We start from the raw sequence: 18,436 nt of genomic DNA on the forward strand, positions 1-18,436 counted from the left end.
ATGTAAATGATGTAATGTATGGCGTATTCTTGTGATGGGATGTATAATGTATTCGTCTGTGTATGCATATTGTAAGCTTGGGTGTACTATACCTTCATGAGGTATAGTTCACTATACGTAGGTATATACATCTACTGTAAATGTTTGTAGATACATCTATTGTGTATGTATAGGTAGATATACCCAAGGTATACGTTGGTAGATATATCTACAACGTATGTACTTAGAGAAGCTGTAGGTGTAGTTCTGACCCCAGTCGACACTTACTTATGTCCCTGTCTTGCCCTAGCCTTACCCACATGGGTTCATAAGAACGTTTGTCGCATTCCTCTCCTATATATCATGTCGACGTATAGCAACACTTATCTGTCATTTAACACTCACGTGTCAGCTGGTAGCCAGCCGCGTGGTGCCCTCGTATGACTGGGGATTTAAAAGGCTATCGGGGGATTTGTTGATCCTCTGGCATTTTAAAGACCCCGCAAGGCTCACCTGTCATGGCTACGCGTCGAGAAGTTCATCTTAACAGCTGATAAAGGACTAGTGTTGTAAGCGTATTATACTCAAGTCAATCCTAAGGTATGTTGAGGTGACGGTTGTGGTTCGTATGCATTCATGTGCTGGTACGCTGCTCACAACGGGAGGTCAAATGAGGCGGGGCGTTCCCGTTTATACCCGCATTCCCTGGGGAGGTTGAACAGCCCTGGCAATGCCTCGAAAAGCCTCCTGTGACAGCTGGCGAGAGGAGACAAGAGGAGGAGGAGCAGGTAATGCAGGAGGACCGGCCGTCGACTGCACGCGCGGGACGACGAGGATTTGCTCGTGAAAGCCAATCGGTCCATCATAAGTCTCCCTGATCTGCACTCCACGATCCGAAGCAACGACCTGACACACAATACAGTCGCAGGTCATCAGAAACCCGGACACACTGGGGGGGGGGCTTATCTCGTAGTCCCACCGTCTTGAAGGGGCAATCGTCTTGACCAAAGAATAACCTTTCACTCATTCTGGATGTGTATTGATGTAAACATTACCCGAAGTGCGAGGGAGGACAGAGCCATAAAATCCCCTCTATATACAAAGCTATATAGTCAATAGTCTATAGTCTATAGGGAGCATTCAACCATGAATTTCATCTGTGAAACTAAGTAAACTTGCCCAGCATCCACAGGTGGGTCTCGGGAGAACAACCAGGTTCCTCACCAGACAGCACCAACCTTCATCAAAATATCCTCCCGGGTGTAACAGAAGGAGGCATCATGAGAGATGGACACAATGTCAGAGTGGCATTAGCACTTCACTCTTGGGTCAAACCTGCTGTTTCCACAGACGCACGGCCGGTATGAAACTGTACACCGCTGGTGATAAGCCATACCGTTTTCCCAAGGCAACACTTCGCCTCCAAGTGAGAGACTAAAGTCCTTCAATGAACGCAGACATTCAGGAGCAGGATATCCCTCATCAAGAGTTCTATTCTCCTCACGAGTGATGTGTCACTCAAATAACCAGATGTTTGTCGTGGAACACGATGGTCTGTCAACTGTGAAGACCTACAATAATGTACACATTCAGGATAATAACATTACAAGAACCATGTGCAGTATAACTTCAGGAGTGTGACGCCCTATTCTAACACCATGAGTATGATGAGTTGATCTTACGAGGACAACTTTAATAGCATTACTAAAGGTCTAAGTCATTAATATGGAGGAGGTTAAGCCGTCGTACTCAAGGGGTTAACTCGTTTAATCCAAAGAGGTTAAATCGTCGTACTCAAGGGGTTATGTCGTCGTGCTCAAGGGGTTACACTGTATGAGTGAAAGGGTCATGGTAGGAGTATTCCTTCAAGAGGACGCTGCCCCCTCGCTATCTTGCAGAACGTCACGTCCCTCACACTGCAGCCGAAGACCTGCTAACCGCATTATCCTGTTGACTTAACACTAGTCAGGATTCTGTCATGAGGCAACGAGGAGGGAGGGAGGGAGGGAACCAGCCAGCCAGCTAGCTAGCCAGCCAACACGTGCTGGGGACATGAGGGGGCGTGAGACTCACGTTGTTGTCGTGTTACACGGCCAGACAAGAGAGGCTTGTCACATTGGTAACAGGCACAGCAGCCACGTTGGTGGGTTATCTCTGGTGTGGGTCAGTGGGTCCAGTAACCGGCGCGAGGATTACTATCACACCGTCTGCACTCTGACCGCTGCTGCTGTTGCTCATGCCGTCTGGTGTATACCAAGTCATACATAAGCGACGACTACTGCGTGAAGTATATACTGAGAGGCGCCATATTTAAAGAGCTGCGAATGACGTATAAGACACAATGAAAGAGGGACGAGGTGGGGCGCATGGTGTGGTCCCTCTCTTGCCTACCTCTCCACGCTAGCAACCCCCTCGTTGGCATTTAAAGATTATAGTAGGCCTCCCCTCACTCCTCCCTGCCTTCCCAGGCCCGTACCTTTAAACCCAATAACAAGGTTTTGGGTCTCCTCCTCCCCCTGTGGGCAGGGGTGGTCTGGCATCCCTCGGGGAGCCATCACCAGGTCCTCTGTATGTGGAGCTCCTCGACCTCATCACCACCACTGCACTAACCAACCCACCGACTCAAGGTGTCCCCGTGTTCCGCCTCACTGGTGGCGCTTCAGCGTGACAAATCCCGAGCACATGTGCGTCGTCGGCGGGAGGAGACCCTTCTCTAAAGCAGCTGATGAGACCGTTGGAGAAGGTTCCTCCCCGCGTATCCCTCCCAAGGGTCATGTGAGGTCACTCATTTCCCAGCATTAAGGAAGTAGGTCACTTGAAGTGACCCGATCGTATCATCCTTTGTATAAACTGACCCTCACATCAAAGACATCTCACCGCTCCTCTGAATTTATTTTCCCCTTTATCAGCTCTGTGAAAAAAAAAAAAAGGAAATTTCTGCATGGCACAGAGAGATAAGATGATGATGATGATGATGATGATGATAATGATGATAATCAGGCGAGATCTATCCACTGGTGACAACGTTCTGTGTCATACAACTTAAAACTCGTCTTTTTCTCTTAAGAACGTTCGGTCAATGTAATGCCATGGCCTTGATGTTTACAGCGTTGATAAAATCAGGCACGAGGCTTTCATATATAAATCTTCACAGCCTCATTAATCAGTTTCCGCCTTATTAATCAGTTTCCCCCCTTGTTAATCACTTTCCAGACTTCTTTACCCAGACGATCAACTAATCGGTTGTTTGAGATCGATTCCAATCAATACATAAAACTGTATGACTCCAGTCACATCATGAGTTTACTGTGTTAATTGCGCTAAATAATCTATGAATGCATTTTGAACATAATGATTACCATACATCTTCTCTTACATGTCTTCACTTATGACGGTTAAACAAGAAGTATCTACAACAATGAATATATATATAAAACAGACACATACAGGCAGTAAAACAGGCAGGGCAAGGAAATCAATACATTCCTAAACACACACACACACACACACAAACCACAGCTCTCTGAAGCCACAGCGTACAGCTCTCGTAGTGTAGTGGTTATCACGTCTGCTTTACACGCAGAAGGTCCCAGGTTCGAGCCCTGGCGAGAGCATGTTTTTCACAAGAGCTGAAGGCCTAACGAATGTAGAACTTCCTCCCCTTGTTCTCCACAAACAGGTTATTACGTGTTAGTTATTACATACACATACACACACTCTATTACTACCATCTCTATTACTACGTACCATCTGTCTGTCTCTCTCTCTCTCTCTATTCCTACCGTCTCTCCCTCTCTCTCTCTCTCCCGCTTTCTCTCTAGCTCCAAGGGAAGGAAGGGGCCGCCCACTCGCCGACCATCAATTTAAAGGTCCGGACATCAACAGTACACCCGGAAACTGAGGGTCTTTAATTCCGTGAGGTCAGGTCAGCAATATCGTTGGGGTCGTCGCCAGGCAAGGTCATCCTACCAGGACCTCAACACTGTTGCCAGTCCTACCCTTTTAACCTGACCTCATTCGATTCTACATCAAGATGCTCCTCTTTAGTATCATACACACCTCAAGCGATATCAGAAATATTACTCAGACAGAGTAATGACTGCCGGAAGACAGCAGATCAGAAATATAACAGGTAATCGTGCAGATTGATCTGTTAATAAGTGCATCACAGTGTTCCGTGGGTGCTGGCACCACTGGCTAATATCCCAGCAGTTAAAAGGACCGACGAAAGCAGACTCCGGATAAACGGGTCAGTTCCTTAAACTCCCTTATATAGATTAATGCCATTTAAGCTTCAAATACTTCCAAGGGAAAGATGGGTAATTGATTATGAGAGAGTAATTGTAATTGGAGGGACATAAAGATTATATCTCGTTTATGATGACAATAAACGAGGTCAGGTCAGGTGACGTGCACTACCGCTCTCACATGCAACATGACCCCGAGGTTGACCTCTGACCTGACACGTCTCGGAGGGAGGAGGACAGTCGGCAGCGGCAGAGGTCACATGGCTCTCGGGTCTTATATCTGACATATGAGGTACCGATAACCGTCCTGTGGATTTATCTATTGTGTATCCTTCCTCCTTTTCAATATGTTTCTTGAGACCATCTGGTAGGCCCGCGCACAGACAGCCACACATGACTTTCCCAACCCAGATGTAAAGCTGCTCTGCCTACAAGTCAATCATTTCCTTTTATCGTATCTCTTGTCACTTGTGAAGTCTACGATTAAACGTCCACTACAGGAATGCAGTGATATAATACAATATACTATGCATAGATTATAATCAAGGTTCAGTTTTCATATCATATAATTATGTGAGTGAGAAAAAATGAGTATGTGTTGAATGCCTAACTCTCGTTCCTTTAACGAAACTGGCGTCCCCTAAGGTTAGCTCCTGTGACCCAGGCTGATTCAACCTTCTGATCTACACGGTAGAGTTACATAGTTACACAGACCACACAGACCCAGGGACTTCTCTGACACCTGGCAATGCGAATTACTGTGCAAAAACCTGCTGTCTAGAAGCCTTGAAAGGACTCTGCCTCTATCAATATCGTAGCCTTTGTCTCTATCATAACCCTGGACGTTATTATAACCTCTGTTCTACTATAACCTTTAGCTCTATTACACTCTCTAACTCTACCAGAAACTCTGGCTTCACCATAACATTTTGGCTCAAAGGCTTGATGTCACATCTGTGCCACTGATGTTTCAATATAACATTAAGGATACATTAATGTTAATTTGCACAGAAGTTTAAGTTGACTGAATCACCGCGTGTGTAAAGGAAAAGGCGGTCGTTGGCGAATGGCATTTATGACCCAGAAAGGTTACGATCGTACAGATATCGACTTCCCGTGCCTCCTTGTCACTTCTAGATCACCTCAAGGCATAGCTACTGGAAACTGAAGGTGTGTATAGGTACGGAGGGACCCCCCAGGGCATGGTTTAAAGGAGACGAGAGGACGCAAGTAGGGGATCTGTTATGGCGATGTTTACAAGCTACCGCTAGTGGGGAAGGGATGAGGCACAAACAGCTTACAGCGACGGGGGATTTAAACCAGGTGCTCCTGCTCCTGCCTTTGTTCTATGGACGTGGGGGGTAGTGTTGTTGTTGAGAATGACATAGCTCGGGTTATTAGCTGAGTGAGAGGTCGGGTGGGCGAGAGGGGGAATGAGGTGGGGTTTACGCGGTAGCAAGAGGTAATATATACACTCCAGGGCATCCGGAAGGGCCTGATGGAGATAGGTGGGTACCTGGAGCGAGTGCGTAAGTAACCCTAGGCGTTACCCGTACTTGCTCCCTCAGACACCTCACAACCAACAACAACGGTGGCCCAACACCCGTTTTGTGATGACACGTTTGGGAGAGGCTCGTATACACGTCAATACGAAACCTTCACAACCCAGGAATGTTTCACGGGACCCAGAGAGATAAAAGTGTGGTCTTACGTAAATAACAATCACATACGTAGGTACACACATAGTTATAAAGCTATATAGTTAAAAATGATTAGTAACAGAACGTATTATCATTATGTGAGCTTAACAGGACGTCTCTTACCTCAGAAATTCTGCAGGAAGGATGTACTAGTTGCGAGGACTAGACTGAACCTCCCAAGTGAGGAACAGTCTCATGTATCTCCGCGGGAGAGGGGTAGTGTGGGGAGTGATGGTCACCCTGTGGGGAGTGATGGTCACCCTGGCTAGTGTGGGGAGTGATGGTCACCCTGGCGTCAAAGAGAGGGAGAAAAAATATGTGTGGATGAGGTAAAAAGATTCTGGTGAATGGGGAGCGTAACGAGGGTGCGAATTTTGATGGTGGACGGGCATCAAAGCGAGTGGCTGGGGATGGGGGATGAATGGTTGTTATGTGGTTGTTGTGACACCCCTGGTGGTGGTTAGGGGAGGGTGTATGGTTGTTGTGTCACCCGTGATGGTGACTGGGGAGGATGTATGGTTGTTGTGACACCCCTGGTGATATCTGGGGAGGGTGTATGGTTGTTGTGACACCCCTGGTGGTGGCTAGGGAAGGCGTATGGTTGTTGTGACACCCCTGGTGATGGCTAGGCAGGGTGTATGGTTGCTGTAACACCGCTGATGGTGGCTGGGGAGGGTGTATGGTCGTTGTTACACCCCTGGTAGCACCTAGGGAGGGTGTATGATTGTTCTAACACCCCTGGTGGGAGCTGGGGAAGGTGTATGGTTGTCTAACATCCCTTGATCTTAAGTGATTAATTAACTACTTGCAATTATGACCCACCAAGAATTCTATGATTTCTCAACTGCATATTTTCAGCCAAAGTCAATGTGCAGTTCATTATACATCATACTGGTGCAGCGGCTAGCTTTCCTGACGCATCCACGGGCCGGCCAGAATCGAGCGCATAGGTTCGAATCCTGGTTACGGCAGTCACTCCACAGTCAACCCAGCTGTTCATCCACCCCTGGGAGTTGGTGGATAAAATGGGTATCTGGCTCAGGCTAGGATATATATATATATATATATATATATATATATATATATATATATATATATATATATATATATATATATATATATATATATATATATATATATATATATACATATATATATATATATATATATATATATATATATATATATATATATATATATCGTTAACGGGATGACCTTGATTAGAGCCTCAGCTGCCGGTGCCGTCTGAGTTAACATACAAAAATGTATCTATTTCGTCCTGACCATCCTCCCCACCTTTGAGGTCTAGTGCCAGGTGACCCGTGTCCTTCCCCATCTCCCCAGGGTCAGACGCGCCCGACCCCAGCTGACTCTTTGGCAAACACCAGACGCGTCGAGGTCTGGCGGGCGAAGTGCCTCCTGGGAGCTATACCGAATGATTGATGCTCATTTGTTTCCAGACGATCATTCTCTTACGTTTCCTGTTCTGGAGATCTCACGTATTAAGAACAAAGGGGATCATCTTAGTCATCTGCTATTATCATCATCATCATCATCATCATGAGGAATACGTTGGATAGCTTTTGATACAGGTTGGATCATTAGGTTATAACTGATTCAGTGGGATAAGACGGTGTCTCGCACGAACCAACAGACCCCCAACAGTTTCCCCTTTCATATGTAATCATACACATGACTGTAGACATTCACAGTTATATGCTGCTGCATAATACAATCAACAGACACAAGTTAATGCCATTGACAGAATCATATCTCCCAGCTATCCAACAACTACACACATACACACCACGACCCTACAACGTTCTACCTTTACTTCAAGAACCAAGGAGGACAATCATAAGCTCTCGGGTGAAGCTGGGAATCAAAATAAACTCAATATGAAGAACCAGAACCAGTTGGAAGGAGTTCAACCCTCAAAGACGTTAAGGCGCATCCACAGTTATGGTCTTGTGGATGATATATAAGATATGGACGGACCCCATGTGGCACTTCCCTCTCTCCCAGCACTACAATAGGACCTTTAAACTCGTCTCCAGCCATTGTCTCTGTCAGATCTACACACGCGCATATCTGCTCATTGTCTTTACCAGACCTTTAAACCCTTGTGTCCGACCGGACCTTTAAACCCTTGTGTCCGACCAGACCTTTAAACCCTTGTGTCCGACCAGACCTTTAAACCCTTGTGTCCGACCAGACCTTTAAACCCTTGTGTCCGACCGGACCTTTAAACCCTTGTGTCCGACCGGACCTTTAAACCCTTGTGTCCGACCAGACCTTTAAATCCAATGTGGTCGGGCAGACTTTTCAACCCGTGTGTCACGTGAGCATCAAGAGGGTAAAAGTTCAACTTTGCAGAAAGTGAATAAGCTTTCTGTCTCTGTCGGATCTTTAATCCCCCGTGTCTAGTTAAGATCATCCCGCTACCGGACCTATAAACATGTGTCTCAGGTGACCTTTTCTCTCTGTCGGATCCTATACTTATGCTCGCTAATTCTCTCTCTCTCTCTCTCTCTCTCTCTCTCTCTCTCTCTCTCTCTCTCTCTCTCTCTCTCTCCTACGGACCCTTTAAACTCTCGTGTCAAGATTTTATCCTTCTCCTAGATCTTTAATTAAGCCCATCCATCCAGTGTTTACTTTTCCACTAGATCTTTTAATTAACCCCCTCCCACCACCACCTCCTGTACAGGCTGCTAAATCTGGATTTTTAAATTCATCTCCTTGTCGGCGCGTTAGCCTCTCCCCTGAGCGACCAACACCGATCGATTACCTCTCCAACCACTATCCCTGTTCTTAACCACCCTTATCTATCCATCTACTTGTTCCACCCACCGGTCTTAGATCATCCATCGCGTTGGCCGAAGCAAGTGGTTCAGCCTTGCCACTGCTTAGGAAAAGGTGTTGGTGAGTGTATGTGCCGTCCGTGCTCTCTCTCTCTCTCTCTCTCTCTCTCTCTCTCTCTCTCTCTCTCTCTCTCTCTCTCTCTCTCTCTCTCTCTCTCTCTCTCTCTCTATCTATCTATCTATCTATCTAAAACACCCGGGTTCAGCCTCGGATGCTTAAGGAAGGATCCCCAACGACGGACAGATTGAGCCTGGGCTTCTGTCCTTTTAGGGAAGGTTTCTTGCAAGTAGTCGTCGAGGCACACGTACGCACTACATACCCCTGTCCATCCGACACCTCCCTATCTCACACCTACCAGGCTGACAACCATCTATCTCACGCCTACCAGGCTGACACCCTTCCATCTCACACCTACCAGGCTGACAACCATCCATCTCACACCTACCAGGCTGACACCCTTCCATCTCACACCTACCAGGCTGACACCCTTCCATCTCACACCTACCAGGCTGACACCCTTCCATCTCACACCTACCAGGCGACTCCAACCCACGAGACACCTCGTCGGTGACCCCAGATCAGTACAGAAGCTTGACCGATTAACTATCAGTTTTTAATCACCGGTATCAGTGACCCCAAGCTTGCCCGTGCCGGCTCACTCAAGAGGTCAGTAAGTGTATAATGAGGTCAACGAGAGGGGGGGTCGTCCTCTTAAGCGCTCTGGCTGTGGCTCATCTCTATTCTCCGGGAATGGATTAAGGTGGGATTGTGAAGCGGTGATCACTTATAATGGATTCTTATACTCATTAAAGTATTATCTTTTTAGCTTTTAAATCAACGAGTTTATGTTGATGATGATACTACTACTACTACTCATAATAATAATCATTTCTCGTATTCATTATCATTATTGTTATTATCATCATTATTACTATTATCATTACTATTATTATCATTACTATCATTATTATTATTATCATTATTATATTATTATCATATATCATTATTATACTATAAACGGTTTCTCGAATTAGAAGTAATCGAAGAATGATGATGGTCAGATAATACACATACAACATAACTAGTGAGTTAAATACTAGTTAATGGTTCGTATGAGGATGGTATAATAGCGGTCTACGCAAGCTTGAAGGACTGGAAGCGGGTGCGACGCCAAGCTGCAACCCGGGGAGGAAGGATCTCTGGCTTTGGGAGGTGACGGTGGCGAGATTGGAGCAAAGGCTTGATAACGTCTATGATTCGCATAAAGTTGTTCTGCTGCAGTTGGTATAAAGACAGTAGCACCATTGGTCATACTGGAATGAGGGAGGATGTGAGGGGGTGTGGCAGCGAGAGAGAAGTGTGAGGGAAGATGGTAGTGAGAGGAGAGTGGTATTCACCACACAGCTGAAGCAACCTCAACACAGCCTAAAACAAGTGGTCAATACACCTGATACTAACCTTTTTATCTTTCTATTCATTCAAGGTAATCATATCCAAACATTACTTATTTCAATCTTATTTGCATTCAGATTGATCAGTCTCAAAATTTTCTGATATTTTTTCCTCCTCACGAGCCAGACCTATGGCATCCCCTTTTGCATCTACGGGGTGCTGGTCATGGAGGATGTCTGTCGGTCGAGGGGTTAATTTACCTGCCTCCATCAGCCTCCCGCTAATGAGCCATGCAGGTGTTTCCTGAGGGGATGTCTACAGCAGATGCTGCTAAGGACACGAGACCAAGGCATTTAAATCCCCCTAGTAGCAGCAGTAGCAGCTGTTGGCAGGCTGGGTGGTTTACTGGTGGTTCGTCACTCAAGGTGTTCTTAATAGCATGGAAAATAGACTGGGCCACATCGGCTACCCTATCCATTCCACCCCCTAACCCCTAATCATCTCTTCAACTCCCTCGTTCTCAGCCTCTACCTGCCCCATCGTCAAAGTCCTCTCATAATTCAAGGCGAAACACATGATACTCCCTCAATCTTGGGCCAAGTATAACATAATACATGAATTAGTTTTTTACCTTCAAAGTCTTTCATTTTGTCTAAGTATACATAGACAAAGGATTTCAGTGACAGCAATGGTGAAGACAATACATCAAGGTTTACTCCTATTATCATCACTGAATGTCATCAGTGAATTAATCTTTACATATCTACTTTTTCACACACTGACACGTACATGAGATGAAAAACAGGAAGATACATTACACCGACAGAGGTGCGGCTCACACACACACACACACACACACACACACACACACACACACACACACACACACACACCACATCCCACGTACTTTGAATGGTTTGTTTACATACGTCCAGCCCACCTCGATCCACCGTGGTATCTGGAGAGACGCGCCTCTCACACGGACGATGGAGCATCCCCGTCTGGGAGGCTGAGTGATGCTGGTGACGAGAGATATCGGTGTTTGGACAGACCCAGACCAGGGTGAACACTTGATCTGTTCGGGTAACACACACACACACACACACACACACACACACACACACACACACACACACACACACACATCTCCAGAGACACGTCTGTCTCACAGAGCACTACCTCTTTCGTGAACTCTGTTCTTGTTATCTTTCTCCTATGCCAGTCACCATTCATGGGATGAAATAATCATCGAGGCCAAATCGTAAACAGAAAATACAAAAAAAAAAAAAAGATAAAAGGAGAAAATGTAAGAAGAAAAAAAAATCGGTGGGTATTTCAGGATGTGGGACACCTGCCTTTTAAAAAGGGTCATAAGAGATATGTCCCACGTTCGCCATCAATCCCAGGGGCTGAAGGTTAACCCAGTGGGTTGACCGACGTTCCTTCTGTCTGGACACATCGACGTTGAAATGGCAAACCGCCGAACAGAAGAGATTTCAAAATCCCTCCCTGGTCGACCGGATCTTGCTAAAATGTCATTTCCTCTTGCACGACACGTCGGGGCGGGGGACGCACACACATATATCCCCCCTATCAAAGGACCTCCGTCTGGCACTGCGGGATACACATTCTGATTTTTTCCCCCCCCCGTTACTTTCACCAGTAACTGGTTGAAATCCTAAAGACGGCGGCGTCCTTTGTCCCGCCTACACTTGCTGCAGGAGGAGCACTTACAGAGGACCTCTCCAAAGGACAGGCATCCTTCCTGATTCAGGTGTTGTTGCTCTGCCCGACAACTGTGCGAAGGGAGTTTAAATGTCCTGCGCCACATCCGGACAGGTGTTGCCCCACCTTTGTGCCCGGCGAGGACCTGCTGGGCCCTTGGAGTTAGACCTTCCTGCAGGAGGCCCCACCGATAGCGACCGAGGGGGAGGGGGTAGTGTCTGGGGGATGGAAGTCATGTAGATCCAGTTTATGAAGGAATGCCAACACTACCTACAAAAAATCCTCGTTTTTTCTTGCTACTTCTACAGAAAGGGATGATTTCCAGGCCCCCGCTCCTTCCCCTCAAAGTTTTTATACCAACATGGTGTCATTAACAGTAAAAATTTCATCGAAAGACGCATAGATAAAATAAACAGAGACAGTGACATTAAACCAAGCAAGAACTTGAGAGAAAAGATGTCAATAAGCACTTTTATAGCAGAACTGTGCTTGATGAATTAAATAAACCGAGAGAAAATACAGAAGTTTAAAAAGTAAGTAGATAAGGTTCAAGAGATGGTACCAGATGAAAGTCAGACTACCTCACCGTACAGCACGTAAAGGTAATTATACGGCTAAACAACATAGCCCGTCTTAATTCATTCACTGGGGGTCTTCCACGAGATCACAACTCACAATGAAGCACTCAACCTTCCTTGTCAACCAACCAAACACATTCAAAATCATTCTCATTTACACCATTCAGATCGAAAGACTTACAGTCCAGATTTCACGGGTAAAATAAATGTAGAGCTATAAATCAATTAAGACTAAGACTTGATAAGTAATTACTGTGAGTCTGAGGGGTTCTCCGGCATCACCTGCCGAACCTCTCATCTCAACGTCCTGGACTAATGAGTCTTTCCTCCTCCTCCTCCTCCTTCCTGTACTTCCTCCTCCTGAGCCGACATCTTTGTCCAGGCCACACCTGCCCCTTCCCCAGCAGCTGCCGCCTCAGATCTGAGGACGTCCCTGCAGGTGAGGGCTCCACCCGTCTTAACGCAGCCTCCGATCCCTCTGCCCTAAATGACATTTGCCCCACATATGAATGGTAGTATGTCCGCCCATTCCCTATCTCATTTATCCCAGTATATGTATGACTGTACCTCTACTTTTGTGTTTCTTACGTCCATTTTGGCTTCAATGTTCCTGTTGAAAAATACTGCGTGCTGGGATTTCACGTCTTGGTGGCTCGTCAGCTCATGTTTACGTAAAGGAGACGAACACATCACCTGGTGCGTGGTGACGTGTGGGAAAGGTGGGCGGGTGGAACGGTAACCCGAGCTCGGCTGCTGGCTCTCTCTCTCTCTCTCTCTCTCTCTCTCTCTCTCTCTCTCTGGTTCAAGAATGTTGGGGCCTCTGTGAGATGAAGGTGGGTTGTTTACCGTCACTTCTGATGCTTCCTCTGTGATCGGGTTGACGCGGCGAGGCTGCTGTGTTCAGATTGGTAGGAAGAAAATTCTGTGGTCAGGTTGGAGCGGAGAGGCTTCTGTGGTCAGGTTGGAACGAAGAGGCTTCTGTGTTTAGGTTGGAACGAAGAGGCTTCTGTGGTTAGGTTGGAACGAAGAGGTTTCTGTGGTCAGGTTGGAGCGGAGAGGTTTCTGTGGTCAGGTTGGAACGAAGAGGCTTCTGTGGTCAGGTTGGAACGAAGAGGCTTCTGTGTTTAGGTTGGAACGAAGAGGTTTCTGTGGTCAGGTTGGAACGAAGAGGTTTCTGTGGTCAGGTTGGAACGAAGAGGCTTCTGTGTTTAGGTTGGAACGAAGAGGTTTCTGTGGTCAGGTTGGAACGAAGAGGTTTCTGTGGTCAGGTTGGAACGAAGAGGTTTCTGTGGTCAGGTTGGAACGAAGAGGTTTCTGTGGTCAGGTTGGGAGCGGAGAGGCTTCTGTGGTCAGGTTGGAACGAAGAGGTTTCTGTGGTCAGGTTGGAGCGGAGAGGCTTCTGTGGTCAGGTTGGAACGAAGAGGTTTCTGTGGTCAGGTTGGAACGAAGAGGTTTCTGTGGTCAGGTTGGAACGAAGAGGCTTCTGTGGTCAGGTTGGAACGAAGAGGTTTCTGTGGTCAGGTTGGAACGAAGAGGCTTCTGTGGTCAGGTTGGAGCGGAGAGGCTTCTGTGGTCAGGTTGGAACGAAGAGGTTTCTGTGGTCAGGTTGGAACGAAGAGGCTTCTGTGGTCAGGTTGGAACGAAGAGGCTTCTGTGGTCAGGTTGGAACGAAGAGGCTTCTGTGGTCAGGTTGGAACGAAGAGGTTTCTGTGGTCAGGTTGGAACGAAGAGGTTTCTGTGGTCAGGTTGGAACGAAGAGGTTTCTGTGGTCAGGTTGGAACGAAGAGGTTTCTGTGGTCAGGTTGGAACGAAGAGGCTTCTGTGTTTAGGTTGGAACGAAGAGGCTTCTGTGGTCAGGTTGGAACGAAGAGGCTTCTGTGGTCAGGTTGGAGCGGAGAGGCTTCTGTGGTCAGGTTGGAACGAAGAGGCTTCTGTGGTCAGGTTGGAACGAAGAGGTTTCTGTGGTCAGGTTGGAACGAAGAGGTTTCTGTGGTCAGGTTGGAACGAAGAGGCTTCTGTGGTCAGGTTGGAACGAAGAGGCTTCTGTGGTCAGGTTGGAACGAAGAGGCTTCTGTGGTCAGGTTGGAACGAAGAGGTTTCTGTGGTCAGGTTGGAACGAAGAGGCTTCTGTGGTCAGGTTGGAACGAAGAGGCTTCTGTGTTTAGGTTGGAACGAAGAGGCTTCTGTGTTTAGGTTGGAACGAAGAGGTTTCTGTGGTCAGGTTGGAACGAAGAGGCTTCTGTGGTCAGGTTGGGCGCGGAGAGGCTTCTGTGGTCAGGTTGGAACGAAGAGGTTTCTGTGGTCAGGTTGGAACGAAGAGGTTTCTGTGGTCAGGTTGGAACGAAGAGGTTTCTGTGGTCAGGTTGGAACGAAGAGGCTTCTGTGTTTAGGTTGGAACGAAGAGGTTTCTGTGGTCAGGTTGGAACGAAGAGGCTTCTGTGGTCAGGTTGGAACGAAGAGGTTTCTGTGGTCAGGTTGGAGCGGAGAGGCTTCTGTGGTCAGGTTGGAACGAAGAGGCTTCTGTGGTCAGGTTGGAACGAAGAGGCTTCTGTGGTCAGGTTGGAACGAAGAGGCTTCTGTGGTCAGGTTGGAACGAAGAGGCTTCTGTGGTCAGGTTGGAACGAAGAGGCTTCTGTGGTCAGGTTGGAACGAAGAGGCTTCTGTGGTCAGGTTGGAACGAAGAGGCTTCTGTGGTCAGGTTGGAACGAAGAGGCTTCTGTGGTCAGGTTGGAACGAAGAGGCTTCTGTGTTTAGGTTGGAACGAAGAGGCTTCTGTGGTCAGGTTGGAACGAAGAGGTTTCTGTGGTCAGGTTGGAACGAAGAGGCTTCTGTGGTCAGGTTGGAGCGGAGAGGCTTCTGTGGTCAGGTTGGAACGAAGAGGCTTCTGTGGTCAGGTTGGAACGAAGAGGTTTCTGTGGTCAGGTTGGAACGAAGAGGCTTCTGTGGTCAGGTTGGAACGAAGAGGCTTCTGTGGTCAGGTTGGAACGAAGAGGTTTCTGTGGTCAGGTTGGAACGAAGAGGTTTCTGTGGTCAGGTTGGAACGAAGAGGTTTCTGTGGTCAGGTTGGAACGAAGAGGTTTCTGTGGTCAGGTTGGAGCGGAGAGGCTTCTGTGGTCAGGTTGGAACGAAGAGGTTTCTGTGGTCAGGTTGGAACGAAGAGGCTTCTGTGTTTAGGTTGGAACGAAGAGGTTTCTGTGGTCAGGTTGGAACGAAGAGGCTTCTGTGGTCAGGTTGGAACGAAGAGGCTTCTGTGGTCAGGTTGGAACGAAGAGGCTTCTGTGGTCAGGTTGGAACGAAGAGGCTTCTGTGGTCAGGTTGGAACGAAGAGGTTTCTGTGGTCAGGTTGGAACGAAGAGGCTTCTGTGGTCAGGTTGGAGCGGAGAGGCTTCTGTGGTCAGGTTGGAACGAAGAGGCTTCTGTGGTCAGGTTGGAACGAAGAGGTTTCTGTGGTCAGGTTGGAACGAAGAGGTTTCTGTGGTCAGGTTGGAACGAAGAGGTTTCTGTGGTCAGGTTGGAACGAAGAGGTTTCTGTGGTCAGGTTGGAGCGGAGAGGCTTCTGTGGTCAGGTTGGAGCGGAGAGGCTTCTGTGGTCAGGTTGGAGCGGAGAGGCTTCTGTGGTCAGGTTGGAACGAAGAGGCTTCTGTGTTTAGGTTGGAACGAAGAGGCTTCTGTGTTTAGGTTGGAACGAAGAGGCTTCTGTGTTTAGGTTGGAACGAAGAGGTTTCTGTGGTCAGGTTGGAACGAAGAGGTTTCTGTGGTCAGGTTGGGCGCGGAGAGGCTTCTGTGGTCAGGTTGGAACGAAGAGGCTTCTGTGTTTAGGTTGGAACGAAGAGGTTTCTGTGGTCAGGTTGGAACGAAGAGGTTTCTGTGGTCAGGTTGGAACGAAGAGGTTTCTGTGGTCAGGTTGGAACGAAGAGGTTTCTGTGGTCAGGTTGGAACGAAGAGGCTTCTGTGGTCAGGTTGGAACGAAGAGGCTTCTGTGGTCAGGTTGGAACGAAGAGGTTTCTGTGGTCAGGTTGGAACGAAGAGGCTTCTGTGTTTAGGTTGGAACGAAGAGGCTTCTGTGGTCAGGTTGGAACGAAGAGGTTTCTGTGGTCAGGTTGGAACGAAGAGGTTTCTGTGGTCAGGTTGGAACGAAGAGGTTTCTGTGGTCAGGTTGGGCGCGGAGAGGCTTCTGTGGTCAGGTTGGAGCGGAGAGGCTTCTGTGGTCAGGTTGGAACGAAGAGGCTTCTGTGGTCAGGTTGGAACGAAGAGGTTTCTGTGGTCAGGTTGGAACGAAGAGGCTTCTGTGGTCAGGTTGGAGCGGAGAGGCTTCTGTGGTCAGGTTGGAACGAAGAGGCTTCTGTGGTCAGGTTGGAACGAAGAGGCTTCTGTGGTCAGGTTGGAACGAAGAGGTTTCTGTGGTCAGGTTGGAACGAAGAGGTTTCTGTGGTCAGGTTGGAACGAAGAGGCTTCTGTGGTCAGGTTGGAACGAAGAGGCTTCTGTGTTTAGGTTGGAACGAAGAGGCTTCTGTGGTCAGGTTGGAACGAAGAGGTTTCTGTGGTCAGGTTGGAACGAAGAGGCTTCTGTGGTCAGGTTGGAACGAAGAGGTTTCTGTGGTCAGGTTGGAACGAAGAGGTTTCTGTGGTCAGGTTGGAACGAAGAGGCTTCTGTGGTCAGGTTGGAACGAAGAGGTTTCTGTGGTCAGGTTGGAACGAAGAGGTTTCTGTGGTCAGGTTGGAACGAAGAGGCTTCTGTGGTCAGGTTGGAGCGGAGAGGCTTCTGTGGTCAGGTTGGAACGAAGAGGTTTCTGTGGTCAGGTTGGAACGAAGAGGCTTCTGTGGTCAGGTTGGAGCGGAGAGGCTTCTGTGGTCAGGTTGGGCGCGGAGAGGCTTCTGTGGTCAGGTTGGAGCGGAGAGGCTTCTGTGGTCAGGTTGGAACGAAGAGGTTTCTGTGGTCAGGTTGGAGCGGAGAGGCTTCTGTGGTCAGGTTGGAACGAAGAGGTTTCTGTGGTCAGGTTGGAACGAAGAGGCTTCTGTGTTTAGGTTGGAACGAAGAGGTTTCTGTGGTCAGGTTGGAACGAAGAGGTTTCTGTGGTCAGGTTGGAACGAAGAGGCTTCTGTGGTCAGGTTGGAGCGGAGAGGCTTCTGTGGTCAGGTTGGAACGAAGAGGTTTCTGTGGTCAGGTTGGAACGAAGAGGTTTCTGTGGTCAGGTTGGAACGAAGAGGCTTCTGTGGTCAGGTTGGAGCGGAGAGGCTTCTGTGGTCAGGTTGGAACGAAGAGGCTTCTGTGGTCAGGTTGGAACGAAGAGGCTTCTGTGGTCAGGTTGGAACGAAGAGGCTTCTGTGGTCAGGTTGGAACGAAGAGGTTTCTGTGGTCAGGTTGGAACGAAGAGGCTTCTGTGGTCAGGTTGGAACGAAGAGGCTTCTGTGGTCAGGTTGGAACGAAGAGGCTTCTGTGGTCAGGTTGGAACGAAGAGGTTTCTGTGGTCAGGTTGGAACGAAGAGGTTTCTGTGGTCAGGTTGGAACGAAGAGGTTTCTGTGGTCAGGTTGGAACGAAGAGGTTTCTGTGGTCAGGTTGGAACGAAGAGGTTTCTGTGGTCAGGTTGGAACGAAGAGGTTTCTGTGGTCAGGTTGGAGCGGAGAGGCTTCTGTGGTCAGGTTGGAACGAAGAGGCTTCTGTGGTCAGGTTGGAACGAAGAGGCTTCTGTGGTCAGGTTGGAACGAAGAGGCTTCTGTGGTCAGTGTATCATGTTCCTCCCATATATATATATATATATATATATATATATATATATAATATATATATATATTATATATATATATATATATATATTATATATATATATATATAATTCTACAAGTTTATTAACATATTACCATTGGGTATCTTACATGCGGGTCTGGTTTATATCGCAACGGCAATATAGATAACAAGGTGTGCCACAATATGTTTGCTTGTCCTCTCTGATG

The 18,436-nt window shown here is 47.7% G+C and overlaps 1 non-coding gene across 1 annotated transcript; it reads left to right on the top strand.

Annotated features, from left to right (window-relative positions):
* The first annotated feature begins 3,520 nt into the window (after window positions 1–3,520).
* TRNAV-UAC (transfer RNA valine (anticodon UAC)) lies at window positions 3,521–3,593 on the top strand. The gene has a single exon. It is a non-coding gene; the product is annotated as a tRNA-Val (tRNA).
* The last annotated feature ends 14,843 nt before the right edge of the window (window positions 3,594–18,436 follow it).

The sequence above is a fragment of the Panulirus ornatus genome, chromosome 69 (assembly GCF_036320965.1).
Source record: "Panulirus ornatus isolate Po-2019 chromosome 69, ASM3632096v1, whole genome shotgun sequence".
Lineage (NCBI taxonomy): Eukaryota > Metazoa > Arthropoda > Malacostraca > Decapoda > Palinuridae > Panulirus > Panulirus ornatus.